General features: G+C 40.9%; 1 protein-coding gene across 1 annotated transcript in view; it reads right to left on the bottom strand.

The window, feature by feature from the left end:
- PACRG (parkin coregulated) overlaps positions 1-23170 on the bottom strand; it is an 803955-nt gene that overhangs the window by 1275 nt on the left and 779510 nt on the right. The gene's annotated exons all lie outside the window — the stretch shown is intronic.

Below are 23170 nucleotides of genomic sequence, written 5' to 3'. Positions count from 1 at the left end.
AGGTCAGGCGGACCCCGCAAGACAACTGCTCGAGAGGACCGTTTGTTGGCTCGAAAATCCAAGGCCAGCCCATTTTCCACTGCAGCAGAGCTCCACGAGGCCTGGTCACCTGAAGTCCCTGTGTCAACCAGAACAGTTTGCCGGATTCTGTCTCGAAATGGCCTCCATGGTCGAATCAGTGCCCATAAGCCAGCACTAAACAAAAGGCAATTGAAAAACCGTGTGGCATTTGCCAAGGGCCACAGCCTGCTAAAAGGATGGACTCTGGAAAAGTGGCAGAAGGTGGATTTTTCAGATTAATTTTCTGTTGAATTACACCACAGTCGCCGCAAATATTGCAGGAGACCTACTGGAACCCTCATGGAGCCGAGATTTACCCAGAAAACAGTGAAGTTTGGTGGAGGCAAAATCATGGTCTGGGGTTACATCCAGTATGGGGGTGTGCGAGGGATCTGCAGGGTGGAAGGCAATATCAATAGTCTAAAATACTAAGAAATCTTAGCTACCTCTTATATTCCCAACCATAAAAAAGGCCAAATTTTGCAGCAGGATGGTGCTCCATCGCATACTTCCATCTCCACATCAAAGTTCCTTAAGGCAAAGAAGATCAAGATGCTCCAGGATTGGCCAGCCCAGTCACCAGACATGAACATCATTGAGCATATGTGGTGTAGGATGAAAGATGAAGCATGGAAGACGAAACCAAAGAATATTGATGAACTCTGGGAGGCATGCAAGACTGTTTTCTTTGCTATTCCTGATGACTTCATCAATAAATTGTATGAATCCTTGCCAAACCGCATGGATGCTGTCCTTCAAGCTCATGGAAGTCATACTTCAATATTCAATTTGGATCTCACAGCACCACTACTTAATTTGCTGACATATTTTTGGATTTTCAGTAAAGTTGTTCAATTTCTGTATAGGTGACAAAACTTTTGTCTTGCCAAAATTTGACCTGTCTGTCTTGATTAAATGATAAATCTTTTTTCAGTGAAACTAATTTATTTCAGTGCATTAAACATCATTTGGGAGTGCTTTAGCTTTTCATATGAGCTATTTCTAACACCAATTGATTAATTAAAAGTCAGGTTAATAGCAGGAGTTTCTACAAAATAGAGAAGCGACAAGACTTTTGTCAGGGACTGTATATATATTGTATAGTAGAGAGAGCTCAAGTCACATATATACATATTTTAGTGCAAGCCACCTACATTTTTGTTTTTTCAATAGCTACTGTTGATGAATAATACTGTATGTAACAACAAATTCACTGGGTCTCAAGCTACACACACTTCACTGCTCTAGATACCACAGGTGTAATCTACATCACCAACAGCTCAAGCAAATGGGTGTTCTTGTCAAAAATGGCTCAAATACAAGCTTTTTGATTACGTAACTGCATGTGACCTGGTTTGCCTGTAATTCAAATGAGCCTTAATAGGACCTCCTGTATGTAAAAAAACTGTAACTCAACACAAAGCAAAGCAGGTCAAGCACAGCCTCTAAACTGTTATATCATGTATCATGTCGATAAGGTCAATAGGAATTTGCTGGGCTGCATTGGATATGCTTTTCAAATGCACATCAAACGCAGGAAAACAACGCCCATCTACATGAGCTCTAAACCCAGTCAAGTCCCTTCGTTTTAATACAGAAGACAAGAAAAGGAAATTTCCAAATGATGGTGTAGTAATTAATGTTTGTTTTCAAGTCAAGTTAAGCTTTATTGTCATTCCACCACACGTAAGAACATACAGTAGTACGAAATATCGTATCTCGTAGGGCCTCGGTGCTACATACAAATTAAACATAATTATAACTAGATGTACAAAGAATAAAAACACAGTGAGGAATACACATCTGGGAACTACGTAACTGTACATATACTATATGTTTCCAAAAGTCTTTGTAGCAGTAAGTGTTTATAAAATTGTCTAGTACATATTCAAGAGTAAAAAGGAGGGGACATGAGACGTTCCTAATCACAATATATAGGAATAGAAGAGGTTTCAAAGAGGATTGGAGTTGAAGGCTCTCACAGCCTGGGGGGAAAAACTGTTGAACAGTCTGACAGTCCTGGTTTTGATACTCCAGTACCTTCTGCCTGATGGCAAGAGCTGAAAGAGACTGTGGGAGGGGTGAGTAGGATCCCTCACGATACAGGTAGCTTTTCTGAGCATCGTGTATGGAAAATGTCCAGGATAGAGGGGCGAGAGACACCAATAATCTTTCCAGCCGTCTTCACTAGCCGCTGCAGGGTCTTGCGACTATTTACAATTTTTCACCTGTGTGTACATTCTTTGCTATTTCTTAGACTTTAACATTACAACCTCCCATGTCTGGCTTTTATAAAGGAATACTGTCATTATTGTGTCGATCTTTGTAAGTATCCCCCATAAATTTTCTATAGTGCTTGTTTGTGCTATATTTCATTTAATTTACATTGCTAGACTTAATTAGTATGGGGAATATTAAATAAATGTCATTCTGTAAACTGTTGATTTACATTGAAAGGTACACTTTGACAGCTAAGTCTACCATACTTAAGTCTGCATCATTTCCAAGACATATTCATTATTCAAAGTGCATTTGTAAAGTTTTTCAAAGTGACCCACAACTAACGAGGGCAACCAATGAATCAATACTAATCATATTGAGAAAGCACAACCATGAGACATATTTTCCTTTTAATTTGCATCTACCTTTCTTTTAAAAGGATCAAAACCTTTTACAAATTAAGCTGTAGACAAGATGGAATGTCAGTTTGCCATGATTTGTATTTTTACTTATAGATGTCAAAGTCTGCCTATTGATTTTACATCTTTTTATGTTTATGCATGCCATATCTATATTACATGTTAGTAATAAAAAAATCCATTAGAAATGTTCATATTCACATAATGTTCAGATACTGGAGCATGAGGTAGATAAGGGTATTTTCATGTGTGTGAACAAAGGCTGTAAGGTAGCTCAGAGACTTACTGTATAAAAAAACGCTGACATTCTCCTTATGTCTTTGCATTGCTGAGTTTTCATACTGTCAATTAAATTTTTAAAAATATGTGTATATATATATATATATATATATATATATATGGACCAGATTAGGCTGTCCTATGCCAACTGCATAATATTACTTCATTATATCATATTATGCATTAGAAACAGGTCGGAGGCTCATCCTTTGTTGTAAAATGGGAACTGAAAGGGTGAAAATGTACTTTGTTCTAGGGAACATCTAGAAATGCTAGGTGTGCTTAAGAAGCAGTGGCGGCTAGTGCTCAATAATTTGGGGGGGCGGCAAACCAACGCCACCCCCATCCCCACAGGAGATGGACAGGAAGGCACCAATTACCCCCATGCAGAAAATGGACGGGAAGGCAGAGATCAGAGGCCTCCTTACCTTAGGAGGCAGATGGTACGACTGCAGCTCCTTGCTTTGGGGCCATTGCTTCTCCTCCAGGTCAAACAGGAAGTGGGTCCTGAGACCCGATTGGCCAGGAGTCCTATAACTCCCTGGCCAATCAGGTCTCAGGACCCGCTTCCTGATTGGCCGAGAATCCAAAAGATAATAGCGAATATTAATTTGCTATTGTCACACAACTGGGTAGGCTCAGGGCACAGTGCTCTGCTCCCAAAGCCCATCCTTTTTTTAAGCCAATTAGAGCCTCAGGCTCTAATCATGTGCATAAAAAAAAAAAAAACATTGAAATCCAAGTGATCTGCGCCCTGCATGTATATTAGGGGCCGGGTGCATGGGTTAGGGGGGAGGCGCCCCTGCACCCCGTATGGACAGGGCTGCCACTGCTAAGCAGTATCATAAAAAAATGTACCTTTTGTGTGGAATCCCCCCTGAAAAATAAAAGTGCACTTCTTGGTATGTGAGGGTGTCTAGGCACCTCTGTGCCTACAGTCACATCGCTGTATGCCTACAGTCACATCGCTATATGCTTACAGTCACATCGCTATATACCTGCATTGTGAAATCTAAGGCACTACTGCCTCTGATTGCTTGTGTCAGGAGGTTAAGAGTAGGGATGAGCCGAACACCTCCCTGTTCGGTTTGCACCAGAACTTGCGAACAGGCAAAAAATTTGTTCGAACACGCGAACACCGTTAAAGTCTATGGGACACGAACATGAATAATCAAAAGTGCTAATTTTAAAGGCTTATATGCAAGTTATTGTTATAAAAAGTGTTTGGGAACCTGGGTCCTGCCCCAGGGGACATGGATCAAAGCAAAAAAAGTTTTAAAAACGGACGTTTTTTCAGGAGCAGTGATTTTAATAATGCTTAAAGTGAAACAATAAAAGTGTAATATTCCTTTAAATTTCGTACCTAGGGGGTGTCTATAGTATGCCTGTAAAGGGGCGCATGTTTCCCGTGTTTAGAACAGTCTGACAGCAAAATGACATTTCCAAGGAAAAAAAGTCATTTAAAACTACTCGCGGCTATTAATGAATTGCCGGTCCGACAATACACATAAAAGTTCATTGATAAAAACGGCATGGGAATTACCCACAGGGGAACCCCGAACCAAAATAAAAAAAAATGATGTGGGGGGTCCCCCTAAATTCCATACCAGGCCCTTCAGGTCTGGTATGGATATTAAGGGGAACCTCGGCCAAAATAAAAAAAAATGGCGTGGGGTCCCCCTCAAAATCTATACCAGACCCTCCAGGTCTGGTATGGATTTTAAGGGGAACCCCGCGCCAACATTTTTTTAAAAATGGCGTGGGTCCCCCCCAAAATCCATACCAGACCCTTATCCGAGCATGCAACCTGGCAGGCCGCAGGAAAAGAGGGGGGACGAGAGAGCGCCCCCCCCTCCTGAACCGTACCAGGCCACATGCCCTCAACATTGGGAGGGTGCTTTGGGGTAGCCCCCCAAAACACCTTGTCCCCATGTTGATGGGGACAAGGGCCTCATCCCCACAACCATTGCCCGGTGGTTGTGGGGGTCTGCGGGTGGGGGGGGACCCTCAGATCCCTGCCCTCCCTCCTGTGTGAAATGGTAAGGGCATTTCACAAAAAAACTGTCACAAATGTTAAAAATGACAAGAGACAGTTTTTGACAATTCCTTTATTTAAATGCTTCTTCTTTCTTCTATCTTCTATCTTCCTTCGGTTTCTTCCTCCATCTTCTTCTTCTTCTGGTTCTTCTGGTTCTTCCTCCGGTGTTCTCGTCCGGCATCTTCCTCCACGGCATCTTCTTCTCGGGCCGATCCACATCCATGATGGCATGGAGGGAGGCTCCCGCTGTGTGACGCTTCTCCTCTTCTGACGGTTCTTAAATAATGGGGGCGGGGCCACCCGGTGACCCCACCCCCCTCCAACGCATGGTGACTTGACGGGACTTCCCTGTGGCATTCCCCATGACTTCAGAAGGGGGAGGGGTTACGTAACTGGTGACCCCGCCCCCCTCTGACGTCACGGGAAATGCCACAGGGAAGTCCCCGTCAAGTCCCCATGCGTCAGAGGGGGGTGGGGTCGCCGGGTGGCCCCGCCCCCATTATTTAAGAACCGTCAGAAGAGGAGAAGCGTCACACAGCGGGAGCCTCCCTCCATGCCATCATGGATGCGGAGCGGCCCGAGGAGAAGAAGGGAAGAAGACGCCACGGAGGAAGATGCCGGACGAGAACACCGGAGGAAAAACCAGAAGAACCAGAAGAAGAAGAAGATGGAGGAAGAAACCGAAGGAAGATAGAAGATAGAAGAAAGAAGAAGCATTTAAATAAAGGAATTGTCAAAAACTGTCTCTTGTCATTTTTAACATTTTTGCCATTTTTTTTGTGAAATGGTAGGGGTCATTTTGTACCCCCTTACCATTTCACACAGGGGGGAGGGCTGGGATCTGGGGGTCCCCTTGTTAAAGGGGGCTTCCAGATTCCAATAAGCCCTCCGCCTGCAGACCCCCACAACCACCGGGCAAGGGTTGTGGGGATGAGGCTCTTGTCCCCATCAACATGTTGAGGGCATGTGGCCTGATACGGTTCAGGAAGGGGGGCCGCTCTCTCATCCCCCCTCTTTTTCTGCAGCCTGCCAGGTTGTGTGCTTGGATAAGGGTCTGGTATGGATTTTTGGGGGGACCCCACGCCATTTTTTTTTAATTTTGGTGCGGGGTTCCCCTTAAAAACCATACCAGACCTGAAGGGCCTGGTATGGAATTTAGGGGGACCCCCCGCGTCTTTTTTTTTAATTTTGGTTCGGGGTTCCCCTGTGGGGAATTCCCATGCCGTTTTATCAATGAACTTGCACATAAGCCTTTAAAATTAGCACTTTTGATTTCTCCCATAGACTTTTAAAGGGTGTTCCGCGGCTTTCGAATTTGCTGCGAACACCCCAAATCGTTCGCTGTTCGGCGAACGGGCAAACAGCCAATGTTCGAGTCAAACATGAGTTCAACTCAAACTCGAAGCTCATCCCTAGTTAAGAGTGATATTTGGTCATGTCACTACTGTGCTGCTCACTGTTCTCTTTACTGGAGGCTCTGACATGAGGAAGCAAAACTCTGTACCTGTACATGGATGGCCACCCCCACACACATTAGCAACGTAGAATAAAACATGATCATTTAGTAATGAGGAAATTAACTGCAAGGAGATCATAGGCAATGTTGCTGCAGCATAACTGGTCAGTGACCAACTAAGGTTATTCAGTAAACTCTGCAGGGTGCCCATGGGCAAATGGGAGTGTTTGGTTGTGCATGCATAATCTTCTGGACTGCTCTTGACATATAAGAGTGCTCTATTCTGTAAAATGTTCCAGTTCAAGGCAGTGAAGAGGACAATGGGGAAGAAATACGTGCGGCTGACAGACACTGCCAGCTCAATGTTTATCCTAAGAGAAAACCATAACAATAAGCCAATTGATAGTTCTATCAGACAGTATCCAGTCTCTGAGGTCAGTGATCTTCCATAAACATAACTTCATTACGCAATTTGGATGTTTTCTGTGGAAATGAACAAATGCCATCTCATGAGTATGGGTAGCTTTTCCAGTGACCAGCATTTTCCAATCTTTAACTTAAAATATACAAAATATATTCCATTTTATTGTCAAGTTACAGCTATAAAACTCTCAAGTATCTGAGGCCTTGTATATAGAGACATCAAAATTGGGTAACCAGTGTGCCTTCTTAATGCCTGCCAAATGCCTCCATTTGCCAGGCTGGAGAGAGTACACTGAGTCTTATGGTAAAATTAACACAGAAAGTAATAGAATGGCAGTGATATCATGTATTCTTCACCCTGGCTTGCAACATCAAACCCCCTCAACTGATATATAAAGTATATATATATATATATATATATATATATATATATATATATATATATACACATATACACACACACACAGGTGCATCTAAAAAAATTGAATATCATCAAAAAGTTAAAAAGTAAAAATGTATTTCAATAATTCAATTTAAAAAGTGAAACTAATATATTATATAGTGTAATTACACACAGAGAGGTATATTTAAAGCATTTATTTCTTTTAATTTTGATAATTATGGCTTACAGAAAGATTCAGTATCTCAGAAAATTGGAATATTGTGAAAAAGTTCAATATTGTAGACTCATGGGGGGTTATTTACGAAAGGCAAATCCACTTTGCACTGCAAGTGCACTTGGAAGTGCAGTGGTTCCAAATCTAAGGGGTAGATCTGAAATGAGTGGAAGCTCTGCTGATTTTATCATCCAATCATGTACAAGCTAAAATGCTGTTTTTTAGTTTCCTTGCATGTCCCCCTCGGATCTACAGTGACTTTACTTCCAAATGCACTTTCAGTGCAAAGTGAATTTTCCTTTAGTAAATAACGACGATGGTGTCACACTCTAATCTGCTAATTAACTCAAAACACCTGTACAATTTGTATATTACAGTAATTATATATATATATATATATATATATATATATATATATATATATATACACACACACTTTATCTATTTACTTTTTTTTTAGAAATGACCACATGATCTCTCTTCCCAGCTGCATAAGGGGCTTAGAGAGGTGGGGGTGGAGACTGCAGAGGCATATGTCAGCAGGAGACAGAGAAACAGCAGGACACTGGTCTTCCCAGTGATTAGCTGTGCAGGGGGGCATGTAAGCAGTCAGCACAAGTCTGACCATTGGATTACAGACAAGACAAACGCAAAGAAGAAAACTGACCACACTGGGAAGGATGTGCTTCTATGCCTAGCACGGTTAGTTTGAAATAGGAAAGCAGGATAACTAGATATTTCACACAATGGAAGCAAATACAAGTATAGTATATGGTACAACATACGCCTATCAGGATATGAAATGTGGGGCTAACATATGCTTTAAATATAGGAATAGAGGAATAAAAAAAAACAACTAACACAACTAGTTGCTACCTAAGAAACTACAGCTTTTCGTTTCCATCAGTATTTTATACATCATCCTCAAAATAACTCAATGTAATTGAGATAATCTATCCTTATTTTCTGCTGCCATTGAAGACTAGACTCACTACTATCTTAGCATTTGTGTGTTTTGTGTTTCCAACTAAAATGCACATACAGTATCTATACACTTTAGAGGCATTTGTCCTTTATTCTAGACATGAGTGTTAGTATAAATTTAGACTTCAATAATTGCTGGATGTTCCTGTGTTTGAAGCATCTGAGGTCCATCTAGCATTCAGCGGCATGCCAATGCATACTGACATCCTTCCATAAAGGACAGCTGTATCTTGGTGTGCATATCTATCTCAAAGCAGTAAACAGAGAATCATTGAGATGCAGGAGAGCACGTTGACATAAGCATGTTTATACAAGCATTATAAAATGCTGTGCTGATCTGAATGCATCTTAAAGAGATAACAAACTGATCAATCATTAATTAAGCTGAGACTACATGAGGTGTGTAGTAGAATAAAGTGGAAGACAAAGACTGCACAGTGTGCAAACAGTTTGGACCTTTTTACGCATACCATTTATAAGCATACCCTTTTGATTATTTTACCAGAACCTGTGTTTATTAGTAGTATATATGACACCTAAAGTATGGTATACCTCCAAGCAGTGATGCCTATGTGTCTTCTGCTATTTGCAGCATCTCACTATTTACTACCTCCATTCACTACACTCGTGGCCTCACTTGCATTATCCATACTTTAGCACAATTTCCTGTAAAATTACCAGCACCGTTGGAACCAATGCTATGCCAGAACACTTAAAGCGATTGTAAAGCTTCATGTTATTTTTTTTTTTTTTAATAACCAACATGTTATACTTACCTCCACTGTGCAGTTTTTGTTTTGCACAGTGTGGCCCCGATCATCCATTTCTGGGGTCCCCCAGCATCGGTGGTAGCTCATCCCCACATCGTATAATGCCCTGGGATCCCTTACTTCTTACAATTTTCTCAGACAATAGGCATTTCATGGTGACCTTACCTCTAGCACACATGATGTAATTGAAGCCTCACTGAAACATCGACATGCATGTTTCCCTATGAGTTTGTGGAAGAGGAGGGGTGTTCATTCCCTCCCTCGGGCCTCAGATTACACTCAGATTTGTGCTGTAGATTGTATCAGATCCCTGCCCCCCTACCTCTAGCATACAATAGGTGATTTACAGCCTCACTAAATTGATAATGTGCCTATTTCTCAGTGAGGCTGTGTAGAAGGGGGGGAGGGGAGGTGTCTATTCCACCCTCTCAGGTTCTCAGGTTTCAGATTACACTCAGGTCTCTGCTCAGTGCTGTGAAGTGTGTGGCATCAGATCCATGCCCACTACCTCCTCCTGGAAGCTGAGAAATACCATCTGATCTGTGTACTTTGGAACGCCCTATAGGAGAGAGGGCTGAAGCTAAAGAGAGGATTTGCTTCAACGTTGTTTATCATCTGGGGCTTGTCATTTCAAAGTGTATCTGTAAAGGTTTATTACCACTTTAAGCATTCTGTGTTGGGAAATATAGCCTTTTTAAAGGTGTCTAGATAACCATCAGTAAAAGGGAATGACTGTATCCAACTTGCCCACCCTTTCCTCATGTAGCTTATTATGAATACACCTTATTATTATTATCTATTATGTCAGGTACTTATATAGCGCCATCAATTTACGCAGCGCTTTACATATACATTGTACATTCACATCAGTCCCTACCCTCAAGGAGCTTACAATCTAAGGTCCCTAACTCACATTCATACATACTAGGGACAATTTAGACAGGATCCAATTAACCTACCAGCATGTCTTTGGAGTGTATAGATTATAGATCTTTTTTCCTTTTTAGACCCTGTGCATCCTAACAAGTCACACTGCACTCTTAAAGTGGCTGTAAACTTCTACATATACTCACTGAAGTATATGTAATGATGGTAGGTCCCTGCGCAAAAGTTCTGTGTATTCTATTATAGGGGCTGCGTGCCTTATAGATATCAAACCTGGAATTTATAAACAATAAAGAAGGGCAAAAATCCTACCAATAATTGTGCCAAAAGTAAATAATGCCTAATAACATATATTGCTAATAAATTACAAAAAAAATTGCATATGTGATGATCAAACCATATTCAGTGATTTACTTATAAATGTTCTAAACAATGCATAAAGCGCTGCGCAAACTGTTGGCGCTATATAAATTCTGTATAATAATAATAATGCATAGAAAATTCATTAAAGTCCATGAAAATCCTTCAGTAAAAGTGCTTGCTGTTCAACCAAAGTGCTTGCTACAATAAAATAAAGTGCTTTTTGTGCTATATGATGCCCTACATGCAAGAAAAATTCACTAATTAGTGTGACAGGTGACAATACTCCATAAAAAAGTGACCCCTTTTCTCAAAGGAAGACAAAGGAAGTCAAATAACGCTCACAGGTAAGTGGTTCTCCTAGTTGGGGCTGTAATTACTCATCTAGCGATATCCTGGATATTGTAATTCAGTCAGTCAGTTATGGATGTCTAGGATACCCTTCTCATTTTAAATGAATCCTCCACTTAGCTGATACACAGAGATGAAACAAATCCTCCTATATAAGTTGTATCTGTTTATCTGCAGTCTTCTCTTCTCTACAGCCCTTCACAATATAGAATTGAAACAGTATTTCTGAGCTTCCAGAGGCAAGGGGCAGTGATCTGAAGTCACACACTGCACAGCTCAGAGAGGAAAGATCTGTGTAACATTATTACCTGATTAGAAGGAAGGGATACACTGCCCCCCACACAGCACACAGGCATAGCTAAGGCTATCAATCGCAGTCTGTGTGCTGGAGGGCTCCTCCCCCGTCTACCCTCTATCACATGGACTCAGGTAAACCTTTCAACAGTGACTTATCTGGAGAGCAGAGGAACTGGAGAGCAGAAATGACACTCAGTGCTTTGGATAGTGACAAGTAAACACTATGGAAATATGTGCTTTGTTCATTGTTCCATGTCCATTCCATGTCACGGGTTTACAACCACTTTAAAATTTTAGTCCTCCCGAGTTTCTCAATAGATCTAATCCTAATAAAAGTTACATGTGGTCAAAATTGTGTCTGCATTTTTGTATATTTCACACTAGGCGGGATGTTATGAGGTTTTTTATTTATTATTGTATAATTCTTATAATTTGTACTTAAACACTTAAGCAGTAGTTCACGTGGTGTGGGCTCACAGTGAAGAAAATGTGCTTTTGATAGTATGCCACACAACTCTCAAGCCACGTTAATAATTAATAACTAAAGATTTGTCAGTGCCGTTCTAAATTTGTTTGAGCAGAGGATGTTTTAAAGCTAAATTGAATGGAAAAAAGGGAAAATCCAGACAATGAAAGCTATGTTACATAGTGAAACAATTCTGCAGACTGTTATTATAGATATTATCATGGTTTCTTGAAGCATCTATCACCTAAAAAATCCAGTTTTTCTCTTTCTTCAAGGAGAAAAATACCTCTCAGCTATGATTTTACTAAAATGGCCAGCTTTGCACTGAAGTCACCTGCCAAGTGCAATAACTGCTTATCTCCTCTTGTTGCTGAAATTAGCAAATACGCCAGTCCAAAGTGAGATAATTAGGGATGAGTTCAGTGAAAGAATACAAAGACTTCTGTATGAGATAAATGAATCACATTGATTTGTTCAGAACACCTAATGTTAAGTATGCAGTCATCATCTGCACTTTGAAGAAAATTGATATGGATATATAAGGGTTTCCTGAGATGTCTGAGATGTTTAACTTCATATTGGAGTATCATGCAGAGAGAATGTTCTCAGCAGAAAAAAAATGTGACATCCAAACATTAATCCTGTATGAAGATGCATACAGAGATCCTTATTCTGGTGGTATTAATCAGTAAATAGTGGACTGTGACACTATGGGGGTTATTTACAAGAGGCAAATCCACTTTGCACTATAAGTGCAAACTACAAGAGCAAACTGCACTTGAAATTGCACTCGAAGTGCACTTGGAAGTGCAGTCGCTGTAGATCCGAAGGGGACATGCAAGGAGGATAAAAACACAGCATTTTAGCTTGCACATGATTGGATCATAAAATCAGCAGAGCTTCCCCTCATTTCAGATCTACCCCTCAGCTTTACAGCGACTGCACTTCCAAGTGCAATTTCAAGTGCACTTTGCACTTGTAGTGCAAAGTGGATTTGCCTTTCGTAAATAACCCCCTATATATAGAAAAAACAATCTCATTGTCCGTATACTGTTGCAACAGCTCTGTGTTTTCTACCATTCCTTACAAATTAAGTAAAATATTAACATTAAAATGTTTCAGTAAATAAGCAGTTTTCATGCAATTCAATAGAAATAGAATACCATAAGAAACAAAGTATGTTCACAAATATTAAAGTGGAACTCGAAGCAAATAGCTAAATGTCTAAATACATATGTCTAGACACAATACTGTCTATATTTATTGCTTTACCGGTCAAAGTATTTGTCATTTTGACCAGCAATTCTATAGTCATAAATACATCTCTGATGACTGCAAGGATCACTCTGCTACTTTCAGGCTAACCATTACAGCTTCCTTGGCCAGCCTAACTGCTTCAGGCCCCTACTGTTATACTTACCTACTCAATAGTATTGCACAGAATGGTCCCTTACCTCTTCTTTGGTGGTCCTCCACTGACACTGTCTGATCCTTCTTCTTCAGAATGCCCCCATAGCAAGTTCTGTGCTATGGGGGCACTCGTGCAGGCGCAGTCACATGCCGGGCTGTGTGCATCAATAGACATACACAGCATGGCTTGGCCATGCCCTCCCAGGAGCCAATGGATCACGCTGCTCTCAGTGAAGTCTGTGAATCCAGGAAAAGAGGAGAGTGGGGCTGCGCTGGGGACAGTGCTAGATTGGGCAGGGAATTCATTAAGGTAAAAAATGTTTTGCCTTTATAACCACTTTAAGTATATAGATCCTTACAGATTTCCTAAAACATTATCGTCTTGAGCAGAGCAAACAATTGAATCACTTGGTATCATTTTTTTATTTCATTTTTTGCTACCTATAAAACTAAGTGAAGCATCACAGCACTAGTTTTAGACCCCCCCCCCCCCCCAGTGTGTGTGTGTGTTCACACTGCTGCTGCTATGAGATTAACGCAGGATTAAATCCCAACTCAAGCCTTCATCTTTTAATTTTTTGATTCCCTTTGCATGCCCATTGTACTGCTGAAAACATAAAAGCTGTTTTCAGTTGTATACTTACTCTACTTTCTGCACTTTTCTGCATCTTTACCCATGATGTGTCCCATGCTTCCTCTTCCGTTTCTGGTTGTATGATGCTCAGCATCATTCAACAACTTCCTCTATTTCCTGGGCCTCAAGGACTTGCCTCTTGTATAGTCTTTTTTTTCCTCAGTGTGTTAAACATACCTTCCCAGTAATGGCTAATTGCGCACATAAGAATTCAGTAAGCACCCTATCTTTGCAAATGTACTGCATTCTGGGTGCTGAATCCACATAGCAGTGCTACTGTGTAATGTGTGCTTGCTAGGGATAAGGTTCAGATCATAGGTGTGCGCAGCCCATTGCATAAGGGTGTGCACCTCAAAGCTCAAACACACATGCGTGTATATAGCAGTGGAGCAGTGGACGATATCAGTAGGGCAGAGGTTGGTGTCAATAGGGCAGTGTACGGTTTGAGTAATTTATTTTTTTATTACAACTTTGTACAATTTTATTATTTTTTTACAATAATTTATTTCTATTATTATTATTATTTTTTCTATTATTATTACATTTTTTAGGAGCTCCATTTGGGAGGCTTTGGAGAAATATCAGAGGTATAAACCCCTGATGTCTCCCTTTTGAGACAAAGGGACTGAGAACAGAGATTCCACAGTCCCTTTCTCTGCAGCCAAGCAACAGGGCAATCTGCGCAGGAAGGCATCATTAGGGTGTACCCAGGCACACCTGGCACACCCTGTGTACACGCCTATGGTTCAGATGCATGGTGGGGTTCGAGGTTTACAGTATTGTCAAATTTAGAGTGAAATTCACCAGACCAAATTTTAATGAACCCATAATACCTGCCTGACTTTTCAACTGTGGTCACTGTGGTAAAATGGTAACAATCAGGGTTTTCTTATGTGACAGACCCTCACTAAAAAAAAGGTGGGTTCCCAGCAGCCATTTGTCAATGTGTGTTGGAGTAGTTAAAGGAGAACTGACAGTCTGTTTAGGGAGGGTTAGTAACACTATGGGAGGGTTAAAGCACCATGTTGTGCTTTATTGTGCTAAATTACTGTGGATTGCAGTGTGGTGGGCTATAAATACTTGTGTATACCCCCCCCCCACCCATGTTGACAATTTAGAGACACAATGGTCCTGCATGTGCAGCTCATTAAACTTTCTAAAGAAGACTGTGTGCAGGTAGGTAGGTTTATTTTATTGCAGAAGAGACTATGCATGTCTCTTTCACAATAAAGAGTGAGTCTGCTCTCAGTTTTGTTATTGGAGACTTTAGTTTCACTTTAAAGAAACACCTCAACCCCCCATTCCTAAATACTTACCTGTCTCCTCTCCAGTATTGTCTTCGGCTCCAGTTTTAGCATCTCTTCCATCACTTCCTGGTTTCACAGGAGAAACTGGGGGCTGCAAGCTATAGGATCCTGTTGTTGTCAGTCAAACTTCTCTGAGGAAGGAGCAGGGGCCTGATTTACTGGTGTTGTGTGTCTATGGACACAGCTCAACATGGGATCCACTGGGAGTGTGCATGGGTGCCTCCTTGGCTCCTGGCTTGCTACAGGAGGCACCCAACATAGGGTGAAAGCCTACAATGCCAGTGGGGACGGCAAGAAGAGGAAGAAAGAAACATTTGTGCAATATCATTGCATAGAACAGGTAAGTGTTACTCTTTTTAGTTATTTAGCCTTTAACATTACTTTAAGCATTAAAGATATGCTTTCCATCACTCTGAAATGTAACACTGACAATAGTCACAGCAAATGGGCAAATTTTTAAATAGAGGCTACAGACAAATGGTGCACTCATTAATATTAGTTTTACAACGTACAGTACTTACAAAGGGCTTACTGTCAATTTGCGCCACTAATAAGAAATGTTATTTCATTTGGAGGACAATTGCACTTGAAACTTTGGTGTGTTCCTTCATAATTTAATCAGGTTTTTCTATTAGTGGCTACAGCTGATATTTCATATTAAGTGAGCTAGAAAGGCAACATGTCCTCCTTCGCACATGGTAATTTTATGCAAATCTAAAAGCAGATATGCCATCTAAATAATATATTGAGCGTTATATTGGAGTGAAAACATTTTACTAAAATGCTGTAGGTCATACTTTCCCTTTATTTTCTTTAAATCTATTTCTGCTATAGTGCAGTCTAGTATGTAGAAACATGAAGCCCAAAAAGGTTAGGTAAAAGGTAAACCAACACTAGTTTGAATTGACTGTGTCATTTCCCTATACAACTACTGCAAAGTACAATGCTATTTGCAGTAACATTTCTGAAAACCCCTGTCAGATGTCACAGTGACGATGGAACACATGGAGAAGTTTTACGAATGATGCAAGTCAAGTACAAATACACTTGTGATTTGCTGCTGAAACAAATACATTGAAATCAAGCCAGTATGACAGCTGTTATCACTGTTTTCCATTCCCTGGAAATACTAGCCTGGATCAAACAAAATCCTTGCCTACTTCACATTTTATATTGAAGTACTAATATGAAAACAAAGCAATTGTTTTTTTTTTTGTTGTTTTTTTTTTTTAGCTTTGACAAATAACAGCAGGTGATATATTAAATCATTGTAAAAAAAAGGGCATTGATATTTTTATCTGAGTTGGTGAGCAATTTTATTGCTGTAATAATAACGTAAAACTTTCAGAATTGCTTGTGCAGCTAAGAAAGATCAATAATGAAACAAAGTGGGGCTGAATAATGTTACATGTGCAGGCTCTACTGAAACCACTACAAATAAGCTCAGCAAGATTATTGAAATAATCTTTAAAGTTGTAACACACCTCTATAGCAAGAATTTTCTGTGCAAGTTACTTTTCTTTGTAATTTGTAATACAAATTGAGTTGTTTCTTCTGATAATTCAAGAAAAATCACATTTAAAATACCACTCTGTCATTCACATCTAATAGCATGTGTAAACAGCTGTACCAAAACTGGATAGCAGAACCAAGAACTAGCTGTTCAAAATGTGCGTATGGGTAAAATGTGCATTCTGGCAAACACATAAAAGTCAGTGTCTGTCAACCTGTGCCAAGTGCCCAATCATTGTTTTTTTAAACAATTAAACACATTTATTTGAGCTGGGGTTTTAGCTGATTCCTAAAAGAGTAAATTATATGACCAAAGTAAGCGATTAAAGCTGTAATGTGAGAAATACAGAGGTTGCCTTTGCTAACCTGTAAATTCTAGATGCCTGGCTGTGGTGCTAATTCATTGGCTGTATTACTTTCTGAGTCATAGCAAATATGCAGATAAGGTAAGTACAGAAGACTTTAACAGCATGATTGTTCAGGGTCAATAATCTTGAAAAGTATTGAAACTGCTGATTCATTACAACAGTCAGGCAACTAGCATTGACAGATACAAAGGTCAGCAATGGCAACCTCTATGATTTTCTTATGACAAGTTTCCTTTAAAACAATTGGAACATTTGGATCTTCTGTAAACTAGCAATTGCCTTGCCTCTGATGTAATAGAGATTAAGTAATATGGACATGTTTGTAGTCCATCTCAGGTGACCAGCAGCCTAGGGCGACAACTATGGAGGGAATTCAATAAAGGAGGGAGAAATCACCGCTCTAAAGAGGTCAATCAGAAACCTCTCCTCCAGACTGGAAGCCTCAGGTGCCGGCAATGCTTGTAATGATGAACGTGAGAAAAGTCCTGGACAGCCGCACTCAAATAGAAATCGCCTTTATTCAGTAAAAACAATAAAAGTACATGTATGCCACAGCAAGAAGAGGGAAGCTGACGCGTTTCACACTGTAGTCAGTGCTTAATAAGCACTGACTACAGTGTGAAACGCGTCAGTTTCCCTCTTCTTGCTGTGGCATACATGTACTTTTATTGTTTTTACTGAATAAAGGCGATTTCTATGTGAGTGCGGCTGTCCAGGACTTTTCTCACGTTCATCGGGAATTCAATAAAGCCGTTGTGCCACTTTCATGGTGTTAACCCCTCTTGGTAATGTACTGCGCCAAATTCATGAAGCAATTGCGACACTTTTGGTTCTGACAGCTACTCATGCACCAATTTCAGATCTGTTCTTCTTATACCGTGTTGCACTAAATGCACCACTTTAACACTGTGTTGCATTAAACACGCCAAATGTAAAATTTGAGCCTATTAGGACTAATTCTCTTTTGGGGTACAAAGAGAGAAAACTTTTTAGACAGGTACATGAATCTTCTAGATTGTAAGCTCTAACGACAGGGTCCTCTGATCCCTCCTGTATCGATTTGTATTGTAAGTGTACTGTCTGCCCTCATGTTGTAAAGCGCTGCGCAAACTGTTGGCGCTATATAAATCCTGTATAATAATAATATAATAATAATAATAATAATAATTTGGTGCATTCTTCATAACTTTTAGAATGCATGAGAGAAACTTTCACAAAAATCTGCCTGTGCCAGTCTTTATGAATTCTAGGGAATGAGTCCCTTAACCACTTAAGGACCAGCCTCATTTTGAGATTTTGGTGTTTACATGTTTAAAACAGTTTTTTTTGCTAGAAAATTACTTTGAACCCCAAACATTATACAGAATAGAGAATAAAATGGCGGTCATTGAAATACTTTTTTTCACACTGTATTTGCGCAGTGGTCTTACAAGCGCACTTTTTTTGGAAAAAGTTCCCTTTTTTGAATAAAAAAATAAGACAACAATAAAATTAGCCCAATTTTTTTAATATTGTGAAAGATAATGTTACGTCGGGTAAATTGATACCCAACATGTCACGCTTCAAAATTGTGCCCGCTCGTGGAATGGCGACAAACTTTTACCCTTAAAAATCTCCATAGGCGACGTTTTAAAAAATTGCATGTTTTAAGTTACAGAGGAGGTCTAAGGCTAGAATTATTGCTCTCACTCTACCGATCGCTGCGATACCTCACATGTGTGGTTTGAACACCATTTTCATACGCGGGCGTTTGCTTCAGCACGCTAGCTCGTCAGGACGGGGAGCGTTTAAAAAAATGTTTTTATTATTATTTATTTTACCTTTTATTTTTTAATTTTACACTGTTTTAAAAAGAAAAAATGTCACTTTTATTCCTATTACAAGTAATGTAAACATCCCTTGTAAAAGAAAAAAGCATGACAGGACCTCTTAAATATGAGATTTGGGGTCAAAAAGACCTCAGATCTCATATTTAGACTAAAATGCAATAAAAAAAAAATGCAATATAAAAAAAAAATTTAAATAAAATGGCCCTTTAAGAGCTGTGGGCGGAAGTGACGTTTTGACGTTGCTTCCGCCCAGCAATTGTATGGAGACAGGTGGGGGCCATCTTCCCCTCACTCGTCTCCATACCTGAGAGGAGACAGGACGCGATCACCTCCGCCGCTGCTGATGGCTCCGGTAAGCGGCGGAGGGCACCAAATCGCGGCAGGAGGATCTTGCGGTGAATCTGCCGAGGAGACCACTTTTATCTTGTAGCGGACCGCCCGCTGAAGGCGAGGATACTGGGGTTATGGCAGCTAGCTGCTGCCATAACAACGATATCCTCCTTCAAACAGACGCCGTAAAACTGCGGCGGGCGGTTCGTAAGTGGTTAATAGATGAAGAGTAATGTTGCCACCCTAGGACAGGAAGTGTGTTATTTGTAGGAAAACTAGGTTAAAAATAAAGCAAAAACTTTAAAAATTAACGCAGCTACCACATCAAGGAATGGAAAGTTGCAATATATTAAACGAATAGTGTCACTAGGGTTGGTGTCACCTGGTGCAGTAAAACATTGTGTCACCCCCCCTCAACACCATTTTGTATGTTATATACACTAGTCTGTATATGATGTACAGCACGGTGTCAGGGTACAGACTGGTCTGTATATAATGTACAGTACAGTGTCAGTGTACAGACTGGTCTGTATATAATGTACAGCATGGTGCCAGGGTGAAGATACTGGTCTGTATATAATGTACAGTACAGTGTCAGTATACAGACTGGTCTGTATATAATGTACAGTATGGTGTCAGGGTACAGACTGTGCATTATATGTATACCATACTGTACATTATATACAGTACAGACTAGCTTGTACACTGACACTGTACTGTACATTATATGCACTGGTCTGTATATAGAGAAGAGAGATATGGGAGAAAGAGAGGGGAAAAAAAGAGTTGGCGGAGGGAGAGGGAGGCAAAGATAGAGAAAGTGAGGTTAGAGAGAGAGAGGAGAAAACGTGAGAGGATGGGCAGAAAAAGAGAGGAGGAGGAAGAAGGGGGGGGGGAATAGAAAAAGGAAGGGGAGAGAGAGAAAGGGATGAGGGGGGAGAGAGAGAGAGAGAGTGAGAAAGGGGGGGGGGATATATGGGGGAGAAGAAAGAGAGACAGCAAAAGGGGAATGAGGAGGGAGAAAAAAGGGGGGTGAGAGGGAGGAAGAAAAAAAAGAGGGACTGAAGAAAAGGGAGACTATAGGAGGAACTAGGGGGAGAGATCTCAGATCTCCCACCCAGCTGCTCACAAAGCCCCTTTAACAGCTCACTGCAGGCATTGCATGCAGGGGGTTGGAGTGTGGGCGGGGTTAAGCATACACAAATGGGAGGTGGAGTGTGGGATTGGACAGGTGGTAGAGCGAGGTGGGGGGCTGGGAGAACAGCAGTGACAAGACAGGACACTGAGAAATTCTCCCGGTGACAATGTCAGGCAGAGTCCCGCTATCTGCCCTTAGAAATTGCTGAGGGAGTCTGAGCGAAGCAAAGCAGAGTTAGGGCACCAGCCATCTGCACCTCTGATAAGGGATAAAAAAGTACCACGGCTCCAACCTCCTCTGGGACCCCACTGGTGGGCAGAGCATGCTTATGGTAGCGCTGGCTCTGGTGTCACCCCTCTGGCAGGTGTCATCCGGTGCGGTCCGCACCCCCATAGCAATGCCCCTGTATTAAATAGTGCATGTGTACAAGGGAAAGCTGTAAAGAGACTGCAGGACATCAGCTGCATTAGGATGTAACAAAAGATGAAAAAAGGTAAAAACTCTTGCCTCCCCCACCCCCAATTCTACAAGATACACAGCATTTTGCTACTTACATGAAGGTTTACATCTCTTTTAAGAGACCTGCCAGTACCTATAAGCCCTACACTAATCTCTCCTTATGTAGTTTATCAACAGCACTCCCTATGCTTTCCCTATACCTGCTAAAGTACATTGTCGATTTGGCTTCTTTGAATTCATCCTTTTACAGTGAACTGTCTGGCTTATCCAAAGACCCTTATTTTGGTGTGTAACATATACATGACAAAGCTGTAGTTTTAGCAGTACATGCTGTATGTAACGTATACATTACAAAGTGGTAGTTGTAGCAGTAGAATCTGTGTATAACATTTACATTACAAAGTAGTAGTTTTAGTACATGTGCTTGTACAAGCTGGAGTTCCCTCCTGTTGGGGATCATGATTTGCAAATAAACCCACATACAGTGCCTTGAAAAAGTATTCACACCCCATTGGCATTTTTCGTGTTTTGCTGCCTCACAACCTGGAATTAACATGGATTGTTTGAGGATTTGCATCATTTAATTTACAGAACATGCCCACAAATTTGAAGATTTTTTTTTATTGTGGAGCAAACAACAAATAGGACAAAATAACAGAAAAAGTCAATGTGCATAACTATTCACCCCCCCTAAAGTCAATACTTTGTAGAGCCACCTTTTGCGGCTATCACAGCTCCAAGTCACTTTGGATAAGTCTCTATGAGCTTGCAACATCTTATCACTGAGATTTTCGCCCATTCCTCCTTGCAAAACTGCTCCGGCTCCTTCAAGTTGGATGGTTTGTGCTCGTGAACAGCAATCCTTAAGTCTGACCACAGATTTTCTATTGAATTGAGGTCTGGGCTTTGACTAGGCCATTCCAAAACAATTACATGTTTCCCCTTAAACCACTCAAGTGTTGCTTTAGCAGTGTGTTTAGGGTCATTGTCCTGCTGGAAGGTGAACCTCCGTCCTAGCCTCAAATCACACATTGAGTGGTACAGGTTTTGCCCAAGAATATCCCTGTATTTAGCACCATCCATCTTTCCCTCAACTCTGACCAGTTTCCCAGTCCCAACTGCTGAAAAACATCCCCACAACATGATGCTGCCACCATCATGTTTCATTGTGGGGATGGTGTTCTTTGGGTGATGTGATGTGTTGGGTTTGCGCCAGACATAGCTTTTTCTTAGATGGCCAAAAAGCTCGATTTTAGTCTCATCAGACGCACCTTCCTCCATACATTTTGGGAGTCTCCCACATGCCTTTTCGCAAACTCAAAACGTGCCATTTTTTTTTTTTTTTTTCTGAAAGTAATGGCTTTCTTCTGGCCACTCTGCCATAAAGCCCAACTCTATGGAGCGAACAGCTTATTGTCATCTTATGTACAGATACTGTACATAAGACTTTCCGCCAACAAATGTTGGCTAGCATGTTCTCCAATTTTCCGCCAACAAATGTGTGTTGTCAGATTTTCTGATCATGTGTACACAAGTCCTTCAGATAAAAGTCCAAAGTACAAACACGCATGCTCGGAATCAAACACGAGCTGGAAGCGCTCAGTCTTGTAAAATTAGCGTTCGTAATGGAGATATCACATACGTCTTGTACGTCACTACATTCGTAATTGTTGGCCAACATTTGTGTGACCGTATGTATGCAAGACAAGTTGGTGGAGCCAACACCCTTCGAACATAATTCCATGGTTTTGTTGTCAGAAAATCTGATCGTTTGTACGCGGCATTAGATTGCACACAGATGGACATCATTTCACTAATTATGTGACTTCTGAAGGTAATTGGTTGCACCAGAGCTTTTTATGGGCTTCATAACAAAGGGGGTGAATACATATGCACATGCCAATTATCAGTTTTTTATTTCTGAAAAAGTTTTATGTATATATTTTTCTAATTTTACTTCACCAACTCAGAGGCTAAAGGCTGTAATGTAACAAAATAGGTAAAAAGCCAAGGGGGTGAATACTTTTGCAAGGCACTGTATTCTTCTGGTGATCATCATGTACACATGCACTAAAAATTCAAATTTAGGTAGGTCAAATATCTGTTTTAGGGTGGTCACAAAAATTGGGGGTTCTCAGTTTTCTTCCAATTTTGTCATCTGGATTAAGAGAGGTACATGAGTATAGGGGAATCGTTTTTCAATATACCACAGAAACAGCATATTACAATGACCACGAGAGTGAGTAGGAACTGTGAGGAAAATTGGGTCTATCCTCCTCTGCTCTTCTCTTCTCCCCTGGTGCCAGATGTGTAATGCAGTCCTTCCAGATGCCCGCCCACTGAATGGGACATGTCAGCTGCCATAGCGTCTCCCCTCCATTGACGGGCAGTGGTGCATTGTGGACCTTGTAGTATCCTGCAAATTGCACTTGGCGCCTCTGCATGTCTACATTCGAACGGTGATGTCAGACGCTGGCTGAGTGGTGTGTATATAAAACAAACACACTAACTAGACCACTTGTCAGGACTCCGAGGGGGACCACATCCTGCTGTAGCTT

This window comes from Aquarana catesbeiana, linkage group LG04 (assembly GCF_042186555.1).
Source record: "Aquarana catesbeiana isolate 2022-GZ linkage group LG04, ASM4218655v1, whole genome shotgun sequence".
Lineage (NCBI taxonomy): Eukaryota > Metazoa > Chordata > Amphibia > Anura > Ranidae > Aquarana > Aquarana catesbeiana.
This window is presented reverse-complemented; position numbering and strand designations above follow the sequence as displayed.